Source organism: Manacus vitellinus, unplaced genomic scaffold (genome assembly GCF_001715985.3).
Source record: "Manacus vitellinus isolate BGI_N305 unplaced genomic scaffold, ASM171598v3 scaffold_41_pilon, whole genome shotgun sequence".
Lineage (NCBI taxonomy): Eukaryota > Metazoa > Chordata > Aves > Passeriformes > Pipridae > Manacus > Manacus vitellinus.
In genome coordinates, this window is record NW_021940545.1 from 6,171,317 (window position 1) to 6,186,112 (window position 14,796).

The 14,796-nt window shown below is 54.7% G+C and overlaps 1 protein-coding gene across 1 annotated transcript in view; it reads left to right on the forward strand.

Moving 5' to 3' along the window:
- The window catches only part of DSCAML1 (DS cell adhesion molecule like 1), a 93,303-nt gene that overhangs the window by 46,809 nt on the left and 31,698 nt on the right, over nt 1-14,796 (forward strand).

Consider the following 14,796-nt stretch of genomic DNA (forward strand, 5'->3'; position numbering starts at 1 on the left):
CTGTGATTACGCTCCCGTTTGCTGCTGGCAGAGATGCCAGTGCTTGTCTGGAACTTTGCTGGAGTTGCAGAGCCCATGTCTGAAAGTCAGGGTTGGCTCTCGGTGGCCACAGAGCTCTCTCTTGGTGGCCCTGCCCTTACACCTTCCCCCTCCCTGGCAGACCAACAGGGTGATACAGCACGTTGGGATGTTTGGGTGGGCAGGTGGGATCTTCCAGGGCTGATGTTCTATGATGCTTTTTTCACACTATTTTAGCAGATGGTTTTATTTGAAAATAATTAGTGTGCCAAGGCAGTAGTCCCCCGGCTGAAGCGGCTCCTCAGGAGCAAACGTGCTGGCTCTTCAGTGCTTCTTCAGCTAAAAATCCTGAGATTTCCCATCCAGCCCTCTGTTGCTGGCTGGTTTTCTCCCGCTCCTTCTTTCCCCTCGGGTGGGTGCTGACAGGAGCATCTCACCAGGAGGCTCCTCGCTGCTCTTGGGCGGCGCATGCTCTGCCCTGCTGCCAGGCTCACTTCCTGAGGAAAGCAAAGAAGTTTGGGAAATGGTTTCTCTTCCCTCTGTCATCCACTGGGGCTACTGCTCTCACTCTCCAGGGAAAGAAAAGGTGCTTTAATTATTCCTGCCTTCTGGAAAGCCATGGTAATTAGCAGCGCCGCAGAGAGCAAGGCCTGGCTGGGTTTCCAAGCGCTCCAAGGAGACAGGGGCTCCTCGATGCTTTTTAAAGATGTTTCTCCTCTGAGGTGCAGCTGTGACAGCCCCAGCTCAGCCTGTGACTGGAGCCCTTAGAAATGGCTGCAGGGATTTGGGGGGCTGCCTGGTGGGAGGGTCTGTGTGCTGCATATGCTGATGGCTGGTTACGTAGGGGTTGCTCTTTGGGCTGTGCCCAGGTGTCCAGAGGTGCAGCATCACACAGCTCCAGGTTTCAGTATGCGGAGCACAGCGCTGCAATAATGCACTCGGAATTTCTCCATGTGGTTTTGAACAAATTGCTGATTATTTTTCCCCTCATTATTCACCTGACAGAGGAGCAGGTTGAGTAATTAGCGAACGCGCGTGAACTTTGCAGCGTTTTTATGAATAAAACATTTGTGAATTGGCTGGGTGTTGGTCCTGCTGCTATAGCCTGTGCACCCACTAATGTGTGTCAGTGAGGAGCACTGCTGACCTGACCTGTGCCACCGTCCCTGTGTCACCTTCCCTGGGACAGCTCAGCTTTTTGCAGAAAAGGCTCATCCTGCCCGACAGCACACAGCTCTCTGCTCCACTTCTTGTGCAGACCGGGCTCACTCTGCCTTCCCCATCGCTTGTGGATGAGGATGTTCTTTGTGTGGCCACGTGCTTACCCCTCCTTGCTCCCAAATTCGCCCCTTTGCCCACCCTTCCCGCACTCAGAGGCGTGAGTGTGTGCGAGGCAGCAGCTGCTCGGAGCGGTGGCCAGCAAGGCTTGAATAGCAGCTGAAAGGGAGGAATAATTTGTATCCCGTCAGTTTTGAAAGGCTTTTTGGAGGCGGGATCTGGCTGCAGTGCTGCAGGGACAGAGGGATCTGGGCTGGGGAGAAGTGTTGAGCGTTCCCAGGCTGGGGAGGGAGGGAGACCTGGGTTCCTGCCCTGAACAGAAGGGCTGTGTCCGGGGGGTCCTGTGGTGGGGGTCTGTCACCTTTGGAGCTGGACATGGGAGGCTTGGTGCTGTGTGCCATCCAGGGAGGCACTCTCCAACCCGTGCCATGCTGTCCCTTTGCACCCCCATGTCCATGCATCCCTGCCCTCCTGGGGTGACCTGGCTGTGGTGGCTCCCCGGCGTGGGCTGTGCCTGTCCGTGGCAGCCGGCTGTGACCTGGCCGTGGTGGCTCCCCGGCGTGGGCTGTGCCTGTCCGTGGCAGCCGGCTTGGCCGTGCCCAACCGTGCCTGCTGAAGCTGGCGCTGGGGCCTCGGGCTGTCCTGGCACAGTGAATGCTGTGAAGGCACCACTGAACCGTGCAGAGCAGGAGGGAGCCCTGGGCAGAAGGCCAGTGGCTGAGGAGGTGTCCCCCCAGGCCGGCGGTGACAGTGTCCGCACTGTCCTCGTGTCCCTTGCCCTGAGCCACGCTCCGACCTGGAGGGGTGGGGGGGCACCTCGAGAGCCTTTTGTGTTTGCACGAGATCAGGGGATTGATTCATCCTGAATGTCACTGCAGGGAAGCAAACTGGAGGCAGGAGCAGGACAGAATGAGCTCAGGTCTCAGATAAAGCTCTGTGTGTGTGTGTGTGTGCCAGGTGAGTGAGGAGCAGTAGGTCACACCTTCTGAGTCACTGTGTTACAGGTCCCAGGTCCCTGATCACCCCAAACTGAGTGCATCACAGCCTGGATGTGGGGGGGTCCTTGTGTGTTTCTGTGCTGTTTTAGTGACAAATGGATATTTCTCTTTCAAAAATAATGGACAACCTGCAGGCGATTCCCAAGGGTGCCAGGCCCTTATTTGCCACTCTTGGCTTTCCCCAGGCTAAACCTGAAGAGACTAAGAGCTGTGTTGGGGGCCAGGGCTTTCTGCAGCCCACTCTGTCCCCTGGACACCTGGAAGGCAGGTGAAAGCATGTTGTAACAAGATCTCATCTCATTTAAAGTCTTGGAGCCGTGTGGAGTCCGCCCGCTCTCCTGGTGAGCTGCCCCAGCATCTCATTGCTTGTTGCTAGGAAATCATATCATATTGCAAGGTTGGATTTGCCTAAACTGAGCTCCTGGGCCAGGGATCCTGTTGTGCCAGTGTCAGGAGGACACAGGATCTCTCTTCTCTGTGTTTGTGGTGTCCAAGGTGTCTGGAGATGGGTGCTGGGGGTTGTGCTGCATCCCACCCCACCTGATTAATTCTTCTAGCCCTGAATGATTTTTGTGATCCTGTTGTGAACTATCTGGAGTATTTCCCTGCTCTCTTTGAAGCATAAAACTGTTATTCACATTATGGCTTTCCTTATGCTCTTGGATAATTTGGTACAGTGGTTGTATTTGGGCTGTGTGGGGCTAGAAGGACACTTCTCCTCACTGATGCCTTACTTGCCTCAGTGTTGCCTCAGCACTCTGGTTCAAGGGAGATGCCTGTGGGGCTGTCCCCTTCCATCACTGTTTTTCCAGCTGAGGTTCCAATTCTGAAGGCACTGCTTTTCTTCCAAGGGTCTGCTGGCATTCTCACAAGCCCCCTGAATGAAAGCAGGAGGAAGGCAACCAAAGCCAGGGGGTGTGCAGAGAGTGTGATCCCAGAGCCTGGGCACCCCAGCTCCTCCTGCCCTGGCTGTTGGATCCCTTCCATCCCTCTCTGCCAAAGGGCTCTGGTCACCAGCCCCACTCAGTATGGAGGCAGAACAGCCATGCCCTGCCTTTCTCCTGGCAGGAGAGGGGGCACACAGCCCTCCAGCTGAAGGAGGCAGGGCAGCACCCAAGTGCCTTTCTTTATCAAAGCTGCTGCCTTGTGAGAGCGGCTGAACGTGCCGGCAGAAAGGACGATGGGGTGGCCCTGGCATCACACTCTCACCCTCGTTCACAGTGCAGGAGACTCTTCAGTGCTGTTGCAGCCTGGCTGCAGCTCACTCGTGCCATGCTGGCACCTCAGCCCCTGCTCCAAGCACTCGCTCTGAGTCAGCCCACTCTGCTCAGTGTCACAGTGTTTTATGGCCCCAGTGCCAAACCTGTGCATAAATTCTGCTGGATGAGCAGGTCCCAGAACTCTCCCAGGCTCCCCTGGCAGCATCCTCATCCCTGATGTGCAGACTCCTCCCCTGGGCTCCGCGGCAGGACTAGGGCTGAGTGCAGGTGCTTTGAGGACCATCACACACCCGTCCCCTCTTTGGGTCCTTTGGGTGCTGCTGGTCTTTGTTGGGTGTGGGTGTGAGCGCTGAGGCTCCCACAGGAACCAGCCAGGCCTGTCTCTGTCAGAGCTGCGGGGTTGTTTAACAGACCCACCGTAGCTGGTTTGCTTCTTGAACATCTAACTAGGTCAACATACATTTGCCTTGTCTTAATAATTATTGATAAGCTGTGTTGGATCATGTGTGGTGCAGGATGGGGCTGCTCCTCCTCCTCCTCCCAGCTGCCAGTGCAGCCCCCGCACGTGGCAGATGCTCTGGGGTGGATTTGTGCCGTGGCTCCGTCGGGGGAGTGATGCTGATGGAAGGGTTGTTTCCCCCTGGGAATGCCTGCAGCTCCCCAGTCCCTCCCTGAACCCCACTGGAGAGGGAGTGAGTGGAGAAGGGCTCGTGGTGACCCACTGGTGGCACTTCTCCCTTCTCACCCCCTTCCAAAGGGCTGGTGTAGTTCCCCCGTGTTTTGGTCCACAGGATTGCTGTTTGCAGTGGGTGGTGGTGCTCGGGGAGCAGACAGGAGGTGAGGGCAACTGATGCCCCTGTCCCACCCAGCAGCCCCCTTCTCTCCCACCACCAGCCCCCATGAGCACTCCTGGCTGCAAGGAGGGTGAGGAGAGGTGGTTTTCCTCTGGAGTCACCCACTCCAGAGGGATGGGAGAGAGGGAGGAAGGATCAGAGCGTGCCACAGGCTGGGTAAGGTTGTTGTGAGATGCCTCCAACCCCCAAGCCGGGTGCTCCAGCAGGAGAACCTTGTGTGTGGGAGCCTGTCTGCCCCAGGGTGGCTGTGCAGAGCCAGCACTCAGGGTGGGTGGTTTGGGGATTCCTTTCTTGGCACGGGCTCCTCTCTGTAATCAAAGAGTGCAGAGCAACTCTGAGCGAGGTGAAAGGCAAAAAATAAACCCAACCAGCCTCTCCAAGCCATTCAGACTTCAGAGCTGAAGAGGAGGTTATGTCCTGGGAATTTTTTTTTTTGCTGTTGCTTTTCCAGCACTAATGAGCGGGGAGGAAGTTCTGCTCTTTGTTCGAGTCACGTTCACTGGTTTCTTTTCCCCAGTGAGTAGTGGGGAGGGGAGGGAGGGGATGCACCGTGCGTGTCTGTGTGGCCACGTGGGACCACGGCAGCGTGGGATCGTTCCACTTCACTCCTGAGTTTTAGGCAGCAGGAGTTCCTTTTGTGAGGCTTTTGGTTTTCCTCATCAGATCAAAACAAGATCTTGGCTTCAGCAGGATTCATTCAGAGCTGGTGCAGGGCAGTGATGTGCAGCTCTCTTGCAGTTTTCCGTGTTGCAGAGGGAGCTTCTGGCCTCGAGACTTCTTCCCGCAGGCTCTGGATAGTTTTTTGCTCCCTTTTCTGGGGAGCTGGAGCATCCCCAGCACCAATTTTGGCCTCTGCAGAGGTCTGTGTGCTGTCCTTGTTCTGCCAAGCACATCTCTGCCTGTAGAAACACAGCCTGTACGTGGATGCAGCCGTGGGCTTGGGCTCTGCTCTCCCTTCCCTCCAGTTTGAGGGGTTTTTAAAGATCAGCTGCAGTTCAGAGCATCCTACATGTGAGAGCTGGTGGGAGGGCTGGGTGTCCTTGTTTAGGAGGTGCATGGCTGCTGTCTTGTAAAACTTCACCCAGCTCTTGCCCTCCTCCTGACCCTGGCCTGGGATGTGATCACCTTTACTTTTAGCCACTTTTTTTTCCTTCCCCCCAAATCCCGAAATTCACACAAATAAACCAAGGTCTGTTATTTCCTCGTTACTTAGGGATGGCCCAAGTCTGTTGGTACCCTTACACACATCACAGCATCTTCACCCCAAAAGCTGCAAGGATGAGTTCCAGTGGCCCCCTCAGGGGTTCAGCCCCTCAGCACAGACCAGCTGAGCTGAGAAGGGACCCGGTGCCTGAGGGTGACGGGCTCTGCCACCCACCCTCGCCCACCCCAGCACCCACTGCCCCTCTGCGAGGGCTGAGCGCGGCGTTATCATAATGCAGCATGAATTTCATTAGCTCATTTGTCTCTGAGCCTGGAGATAATTTAATCCCGAAGTGGCTTCCAAGGAGGAGCACTTGGAGCACTTAGTCTGTGAAGCTCAACAACCCCTCTCGGCTGCTGGCTGAGCTGAGCTCGGGGCTGGCCGGGGCACGACCGTGGGCTGTGCACAGCGAGGGGGGTGTGGGACTCCACTCCACACCCTTCCCATCTCGTTAGACAGATTTTATGGCGTGAAATAACGATGGGAGCTGCAGCACGAGGTCTGTGCTCACCGAGGGAGTCGGGCCGGGGGAGAGGGTCCCTCTCACACCATCTTATTTCACTTCCATCTAATAGCTGGAAGGTTTACTTAGCAAGCTGCAGGAAAAAAAAATCATTACATATGCTGCTAGTGGCCTGGTTAATTAAGATCTACAGTTCTCTGGGTAGGAAAAGACGACCTATATTTACTGTATGTAGGAAGACATCTGTCAGCTAGAAGCGCTAGATATCCCAGCGCAGGTTTGTCCTGCTTTTGCAGGCTCTGAATTGCAACTGTTTTAAGCTCTGATGCAGACCAAGTTAATTTTAAGATGACTGTTACTATTCTAAACATAAGGAAGGGCATATTTAGCCTCTCAGTACTCAAGAAGGCAAAACCCCTTGCATGTTTCTAGTAATTTTTCCCTAACAGTTTGCACAAAACAACAACAACAAATCCTATTTGGTTTCTGCAAAAGAATATGTTCGAGGGTGATCGTAAAATAGATTATTTTTAAATCTGCAGATGGTTTCCACATATTCCTCCTCAGCTCACTGCAGCTTTCCACCTCAGTAAACTGGTTTGTAATTTAGCCGAGGGCTGTGGAGCAAGCGTTCTGTCGTCTTGTTTTTCTTGTTCGCCTCCTTTGCCCCCCCACCCCCTGCTTCCTGTCCCTTTTCTCTTGTCTCCCCTCGCTTTTCCCCTGCCGAGGGGCTCTTGGTGTTGGCATGGGTGTGAAGGGGCAGTGTGTGATGACTGGCTTTGCCGTGGCACTCCCCACATCCCGTGCCCGAGTCCCGTGGGCATCCTCTGTGGGAAAGTCCTGGCGAGCTGGGGGGCTTGGATTAGGGTTGGGGGGCGATGCCACGGAACCCAAACCACACTTCCCACTCTGTTTCTTGCTGGGGAAGCTCTGCCACGTTGGGCATGGAGGTGGCTGCTCCCACCCACACGACCCCCTCCATCCCATGGAGTTATTGGGGGGCTCACTGGGGTGCTCAGGCCCTGGAGAAAGGGTGAGGGATGCACAGCTCTAGGAAAGATAATTAGAGGAAGGATGCACTTTGAGTCCTGCAATGGCAGCTGCCCCCTCCCCCTGCTCCCTGGAAGAAAACACTGCTTTTTTTATTTCTTTGTTCTTTCACGGTTCGGCATTATAATTATTGAGATTTCACTGCAGGGCAAAATGATCATTTGACAATGTAAGTGGGGAAAATAATTCTCATGTTATCCAGCAGCCTCACTCTTATTATAATTATGGCGAAACTCCTGCAGATTGAAGTGGGGGCAAAGAATTTCCTCCTATGTGGTGTTTGGCTTTTCAGGATTTCTCAAGATTTGATTGCAGATGGGAGGGTTTTTCCCCCCTCCCGTATTTTCAATAATCCAGGGTTGGTGATGGATGGCAAAGGACCGGAGTACCTGTTGTTTTCTCCTTTGTTTTCATTAGGCATTTTCCATTTCTGTCATTCTCGGCGTTGGTGATGGATTTTTATGAGCAAATATCTTGGTTTGAGCCGTTCGGAATTGTTTGCTCAGTAATGTCTGCAGCAGCAGCAGCAAAACCCAATTAAAAAATCAGGGGAAAATTGATGCAAAAAACTGCAAATCAGCCCTTCTCAAAATGGGGGCCAACAATGGCTTGTTCTGAGCTGCCAGCGCTGGGCAGGCGGTGCTTGTGTGCTCACCAGGACCTGGGGCTGGGCAGCTGGGGCTGGGCATCCTGTTCTGGGGAGAGCAGAGATGCAAAGGGGTTATGGCTGAGATAACATGTGGGTGCTGTGGTATTTTCTTGCCTTGGGAACGCTTGATCCCGTGGTGTTGGTGGTGCCACTGGAGAAGACTCTCCAGATGTGTGCCCTTCCCGGGGCAGTGGGGCCAGTGCGTTCCCTGTGCTGTCCTGCATCCCACACCGTCCTGCATCCCCTGTTGTCCGGCACCCCACACCACCAGCCTGGTGCTCAGCATCCCTCACCAGCCCTCTCCCGGGCAGGGAATCGCAGGGTGGTGGTGGTGGGGTCTGCTGTCCCCTGCCACCCTGGGGCTGATGGAAACGAGCTGACAGAACAGAGGCAGAATTAGCCTAATTATGGCCATACCCGCTACCTCGGCGTGGATTTTCCTTTCTTAGCGACTTCCTGTTTTCCTCTTTGAGATGCAAATTTTTGCACAGTCCTCGATCCAGATTTTCTTCTCATTAGCATGAAATCTGACTAGTTCCGCGGTTTTTTAAATAGCAAATGAAAAAAAAAAAAAAAAGAAAAAAAAGAAATAATTAGACGCTTTGCACAAAGTAGCGGTGAAGCCCCTGTGACTCTGGGGGGCAGGAGGTGGAGGGGGTTGGTGAGGAGCGTGCTGTCGATTTTCGGGAGTCACTCAGCCGCAGCGGCGTTTTGCTGTGCCAGGCTCAGCTTTGCTCATACGTGGCTGAGCCGGAGCCGGGCATTAGCACAGTGGGCAGAGACCCTGCCCGGCTCCCCGGCACTCTGTGCTGCTTTCCCGGACCCCCATCCCGTGCCGGAGCCTCCTCTGCCATCAGAGCAAAGGCAGACACACGTTCAGCCTTGTGGACCAAGGCTTTTCGTTTTGCTTCGTCCTGAAAAACGAGTCTCGTCGTGATAGGAGGTTAAAAAAAAAAATCCCCCCCCAAAATTACTCTCCAAAAGTCGTTTTTTGAAATGAGTGTTCTCTCGGTGGGTTTTACATGGTTTTATGCCTGCCGTAGTCCCAGCCCGCTGCAGCTCAGCGCTGGGAGAGGACTGGTGGCAGAGCCGGAGCAGACGGCACTGTTTCGTGGTAAATGGTCACTAGTAATATTCAGTTCTCCTTGGAAATACAAATACAGTGTGCGCGGTACGGGGACGCGGCGGGCTGGGCTCGGGGAGCGCCGTGCTCTCCTGATCGCCTTCCCCCCTCGTGCCCCGCCACATAATGAGTTTGATAAGAAATTGTCTCGTTAACAGGATTAGCCATGGAAATCTCTAGTCCCCTCCTATTCATTTTGTAATGCTCTTCATCCTGTTCTGTAATTTTCTGCTGGTATTAGGCGTCTCCGGACCACCTCGGGAGATTAATTCCTCCTCCTTTGGCAGTGCCAGCGTGGCCGGTGGCAGGGGAGGGCGGTGGGCAGTGCAGGGGATGAGCCCCGGCCCCCTGGCCCCCATCCGGGGGATTCCTCCTCCCCCGTGCTCTGGTTCGGTGGAAGTGTGTCATTCCCAAAGTCGCTTGCGCAACGCAAACAAATGAAAGTGTCCCCAAACACTGCTCGGTTTCGCTGCCAAGCGCTCCGGTGACTCAGAGGTGGATTAGAACCCGGAGAGGCAAACTGTGCTCTCCCTCGTGCCCGTGTGAATCCAGCTCCGTGGGCAGCGTAATTCCGGATTTACTTCTAGGAACATGACTTGCGAGACTGGCCCTTGGGTAAATAATGACTCTTGATTTAATAACTCCTGCCAGCCCTGCAGGATACCTCACTTCCGAGGGAGCTAATAGAGAGAGATCTTTCCTAACATCTGTTTTCCCAATTTTGCTGACTTGTGAGCCTGTATCTGGGAAGCAGCATCCAGGTAGCAGCAACTGCCCACTGCCAGTGAGTCCAGTGGGGATGGAAAACATCTGGAGCCACTGCACAGATGTATCAAACACTGCTGAAACAACACCATTGATCACTGTCTCAGGTGAAATGAAATCAGTGTTTGTGGTTTCCTTAAGCACCTACCTGGATGGCTCTGAAATGCACCTTGGATTTTCCCTCCCAAAAAGCTTCCCATGCTCAAAATCAGAACTTCTCTTACACCTTCGTTGCCCAGAGAGAGAGAGAAATGCAGATGGCAAAGCCATTGCACCGAGAGTAAAGTGACAGAGATGCTCATTGCGCCGTGGACTGTGAGATTTCAGGGGTAGCACACGCTTTAGGAGAGGGAGAGCAGGGGCACTGCATGGGGGGCTGTGACAGGGTGATTCCCACCCGACGGATTCCTCGCAGATCCGGTCATTTATTCCCTGCCTGCTGCTCCCTGCCGTGCCAGTGTCCGTGAGCAGACTCACTTCCCCTGCTTCCTTGGAAGCTGTTTGTCATGCTGCTGGTGATTAATTTGTGCAGTGGGGATGGCACCTGAGCAGCTGGTGAGAGCGGGAGCTCTGGGGAGGGTGGGCCTGGCCGTGGTGCTCCCAGTGCTCTGCTCAAGCCACGCGCTGGCTGCTCACGCCCCGGTGCAGGGAGCAGGATTGCCAACACCTAATCCTGACTGTGCCCATCCCATATTTCTTTCAGTGTGTGTTTTCCTAAACCCTGATAAGACAATCCTTGTTTGTGCTGGTAAACCTCTCTACCATCACAGCAGTCAGTGCCCCTCAGCCATGGTGATGCCCCCGGCAGAGCCTCCACTGTCCTGGGCACCCCACAGGACAGGGTGACAATGCTTGGTGCCACACGCCCCTGGCTGCCAGCCTCTTGCAGAAATTTGATGCTCAGAAAGCCCCCTCAGTGTTCCCTTTTGTATTTATTGACTTGTCAGGTCCCTGGAGCACTGGCAGCAGGGACCTGGCACAGCGTCTGCCGGGCAGCAGCGTGACAGGGAGGTGACAATGACGCCCTCCTTCTAAACCTTTCCTGCTTTTCGCTTCTCTCTCTCTTGTTTCATCTCTCCCTCTCAGAAAAGCCATTTAAATGTAATTCCATTCTTAAACCCTCTCCCTCATGCATGCCTAATGAACAGCAGGCAGAGGTGCCGGAAACAGGCCCGAGTAGGATCCAATCTCACAGAGTGTCGACAAGTCATTTGGAAGGCGCCCTGGGAGCGCGCCCAGTTTTATTGCAGTGTAATTAGAAATAAAATCTTGTTGCGGGAGGAGAATGAGAGATGGGTGTTAATCCTGTAACGGGAGGAGATGGAGCCGTGCTTATAAAGGAGATTAAGGAGGGGAGGCAGAAAACCCGTCATGACTTCCCGATTTCCTCCCCTCCTTTGCTGTTCCCCCTGCTCTGGCTCCACAGCCTCCAGCAGCAGCCAGCAGGTCCTTTCCTCAGGAGAAGGGTTGCTGCTCCTGGAGGAGCAGGAGGAGGAGAGAGGGAGCCCCTTGGTGCAAAGCCCGAGCTGCTTGTTCAGCTGGCACTGGTCACGTTACAGGTGCCCATGACTTCCAGGTGGGAATCTTTGGCTGGGTACACAGCAGTGCCAACTCAGCTCTGCAGGAGAGCTGTGTTGCCTTTGGAAGGGCTGGGAGTGGCGACAGCCACACACCTCCCCTGGGATCCCCACGGCAGGCAAAGACGTAAATAAATCTGTCAGATATCGTGCGCTTCATATGGAATTTGCACTGGGCTCGAGTCGCGGCTCCTCTTTAACATCTCTGGGAGGGAGGGATGGATGGAGCTTTAATCTTGGTTCCTGGTCCAGGGCCCCTATGCTCTCTGCATTTGCCATGGCATGAGCTGGGCTCAGCCTGCTGAGATGAAAGGCAGCTCTGGTGCGTGGCCATCGACACCAGCCCGCCCCTCTGCCCCGTGTCCCCTGCCCAGCTGGGTGCTGCACCCCAGAGCTCAGGAGGTGGTGAGCGGTGCTGTGCCGTGTTGTGCCACAAAATGTGCAGGAGTTTCCATCCTGGTTATGTTTTCTGTGGATGTTCCTTGTCCCCAGGCGAGCTCCATGCCGGGCAAATGGCATCCTGGAACAGCAGCCGCAGCAGGAAAGTGCCGCTATGGCAGCGGTGGAAAATTACAGGCTTTGCTCTTTGGGGCTTCCCCCTCCGTGCCTTCCCCCCGGGAGGAGTTTGTCACTTTAAACGTGGCCAGAAATAGCACCAAGCAGTTATTGGATTTGTCCGGGATGCCTTGGGATGCACATGCTCCGAGTATGGCTAATTCATAAACGCTGGCACCTATTGATTCTCCGGCAGCACCAAGGGAAAGTTATCTCATTAGTCTTATGAACTATAAAACGTGCTCCCTCCTGAAGCCCTGACCCTGTTGTTTTGATAAATCTATATTGGATAGAGCAGGAGCTGGTAACCTGCATCGACTGTAATCTTTCTCTCGGAATTGGAAGGCCCTTGGGAATGATGCTGGGGTTTCACGGCCACCACTGGCAGCTGGTTGCAGGAGAGGAGTTTGGTAACAGCAAATGTGTGTCTTTGTGTGTGTACTCAGCGAGACCCTCCTGATGTTCACCATGCAGGAGAGCCCCCATCTCACCCTGGTGCCTTTCCCCAGGTGAGGGGAGAGCTCCTGGGAATTTAGGTGGAATTTAGCTCCTGGTGGGCTCTTGGCTGCATTTGAGCCGAGGGCTTTGGTGGTGGCTTTGGTGAGGTAGCTCCAAAGGCAGCAGCTCAAGTCTGGCTGGAAGAGTTATTGGAGGCACATCGCTCCAGACTGGCCACGGATGTACTTAATCCTCTGCTTCCCGTAAAGCTTTTCCACCTCCTGGCAGGCAGAAAGATCTGATTTTATTCGCCGACCTTCGGCGTTAATCTCAGTAGCACACTCAGCAATAAGTCACTCCGGTGAGGTCTGTCGGAGCCGCTCACATCAATTACTGCCCCGCATCTCCCCTGAACCAGCACGACGTTCCTCGACGGAGTTACTTGTCCCTTCTCGGGAAAAAAAACCCAAAGGAAGCTGTGCTGTCAGGTTGGGTAGATCTTACACAGAACGTAATGGCATCACCACAGCCACGGCTTGTGAGGGGCAGATGCCTCCCGTGGCTCCATGGTGGGGGTGTGGGTACTCAACTTGCAGGTTTTCAGCCCGTTCCTGTCTCTGGGCTCGGTGTTATGGCTCAAACTCCATCTTGGAGCCTTGATCTTGGGCACCAGGCTTTGTTCCCAGGCTGGAGCACGGCAGCCCAGGGCTGTGGTTACCCATGCACGGCCGCATGTGGGGGTGTGGGTTGGGGCTGACAGCACTTTGCAAAATACAACCCCGTTACCATGGAAACCGGCTCCCCCATCTCAAATTCCAGTGCAGCCAATGCTCTTCGCTTACTGGTTTGATGGGAGATGAAAAATTAATGTCTGATTTGCATGTTATTTCAGTGCTGTGGGACCACTCCCCCTGCCCTTCCACAGGGTCTGTACGGATCCCTCGGCTCCGGCTGCCAGCGGAGCGTGAAGCTTGTGCCGCCGAGCATCTGGTCCCAGTTGCATACTGGTGCTGCCATGCCATAGCGTGGAGGCAAAACCATGCCTGAGGTTTTGGCTGGGGAGCCCCTGATCTCTCCCAGCAGGAATGGAGACACAGGGGTGTTGCTGGAGGTGTAGGGATGGCCCCCCCTGCGTCCCATGGGACTGCCTACTCTGCTTCCAGGGTAGATCAGCACAGGGTACCTCTGTTAGCCACAGTTGACTGGCAGTATTATTAATTTCTTTGCTGTTTGGAGTCCCTCATGCTCTTCTATCAAGCAGTTAAAGTCAAACCTGCACATCTGGCTAAACCACAGCTAGAATGGGTAGTGCCAGCACAGCCAGCTCTGTGCCAGGGACACAGTCTGGTTCCCTGGGTGAAGATCCCTGTTTTCTGCTGGTCTGTCACCTGCAGCACTTGTGGGATTGGGCCTGGGGTCCTGCCCCAGGATGGGGGAACCAGGCTGCTCTGGGAGCATCTGCCTCTTGTCCTCTATCTCACCCATGTTTATTCTGCTCTTATGAGTTTGACCACTATGGTCTTCTGGCTTAATTGAGAATATCTGGGTGTTTCAAAAAGGTGCTGGAAGAAAAACCAGCTCTTTGGCCTCATTGGCTAGATCCTGGCTTACCAGGCATTGTGCAGGACTTGAGGGAGTCATTTGCAGCCATTGCTGATTTAAAGGCTGGGTTTAAAGGTTTCCACTCGGTGCATTCAGCTCCACTAAATTACCTTCTGCATCTCTGCAATCACGGGGTTTGGTAGGGGGTGGTTTGGCTGGCAGCACGGTGCAGCCAAGCAGACAGAGCACTTCATCCCACCTGCGGCTGGTGCTGGAATAAACCCTAAGCCCCACGGAACCTGGGGTGAAAGCCTTGCTGTCACGGCGGGACAGGGCAAAAGGCTTTCCAGGTGGGCAGGAAGCTTCTCTCCAGAAGCCTCGGCTTACCCTGCACCCCACGTAGCCACTACACAGGTCTTTCTATTCGTGTTAATTACTGTTATTATTCATGATGAATTGTAGTGGTCATGAGCCAGCCAAAGACTCCTTTCCACAGGCGCCAGGCTCCAAAATCTGCTGGCTGGAGGGGGCTGCTCCAGCAGCACTGCCGGGGCCGTGCTGCCCTGCCTGCTCTCCCACCACCCTCCTCCCGGGGCTCAAACATCAGCTCGAGCCCTTATTTGTTTTCACATGCTTCTAAGTAAGTTAAGCTAATTATTAACTCAGCGGGACAGATTCACTTTTAATTGCGGCGTTGCTATGGAGCGCGTGGCACCGCGGCGGAGCAGCGTGTGCGCGGCAGCGTGTGCCAGAGCATCGTGCCACACGCTCTGCTCGCCCTCTGCGGCCACGGCGTGGCTGAGTCCAAGCCCTGGGAGTGCTTGGAGTGTGTAAGGACGCCCCAAGCCCACCTTTACACCTGGGCAGGTGTGTGCGCCCAGGACGAGTGATGTGCCCACAAACGCAGGGGCTGCTGTTGCACACACAGTGTGAGGCTCACCCAACTTCACCAGCCTGCCTGAAACTTCAGCCAGAGCTGCACCCCAGTGTAGCAGAGGTGCAGGGAGGTGGAGGAAGGTCCCTCTTTCCCTGCCGTGGCTCCGGTGCCTGCCCGGAGTGCAG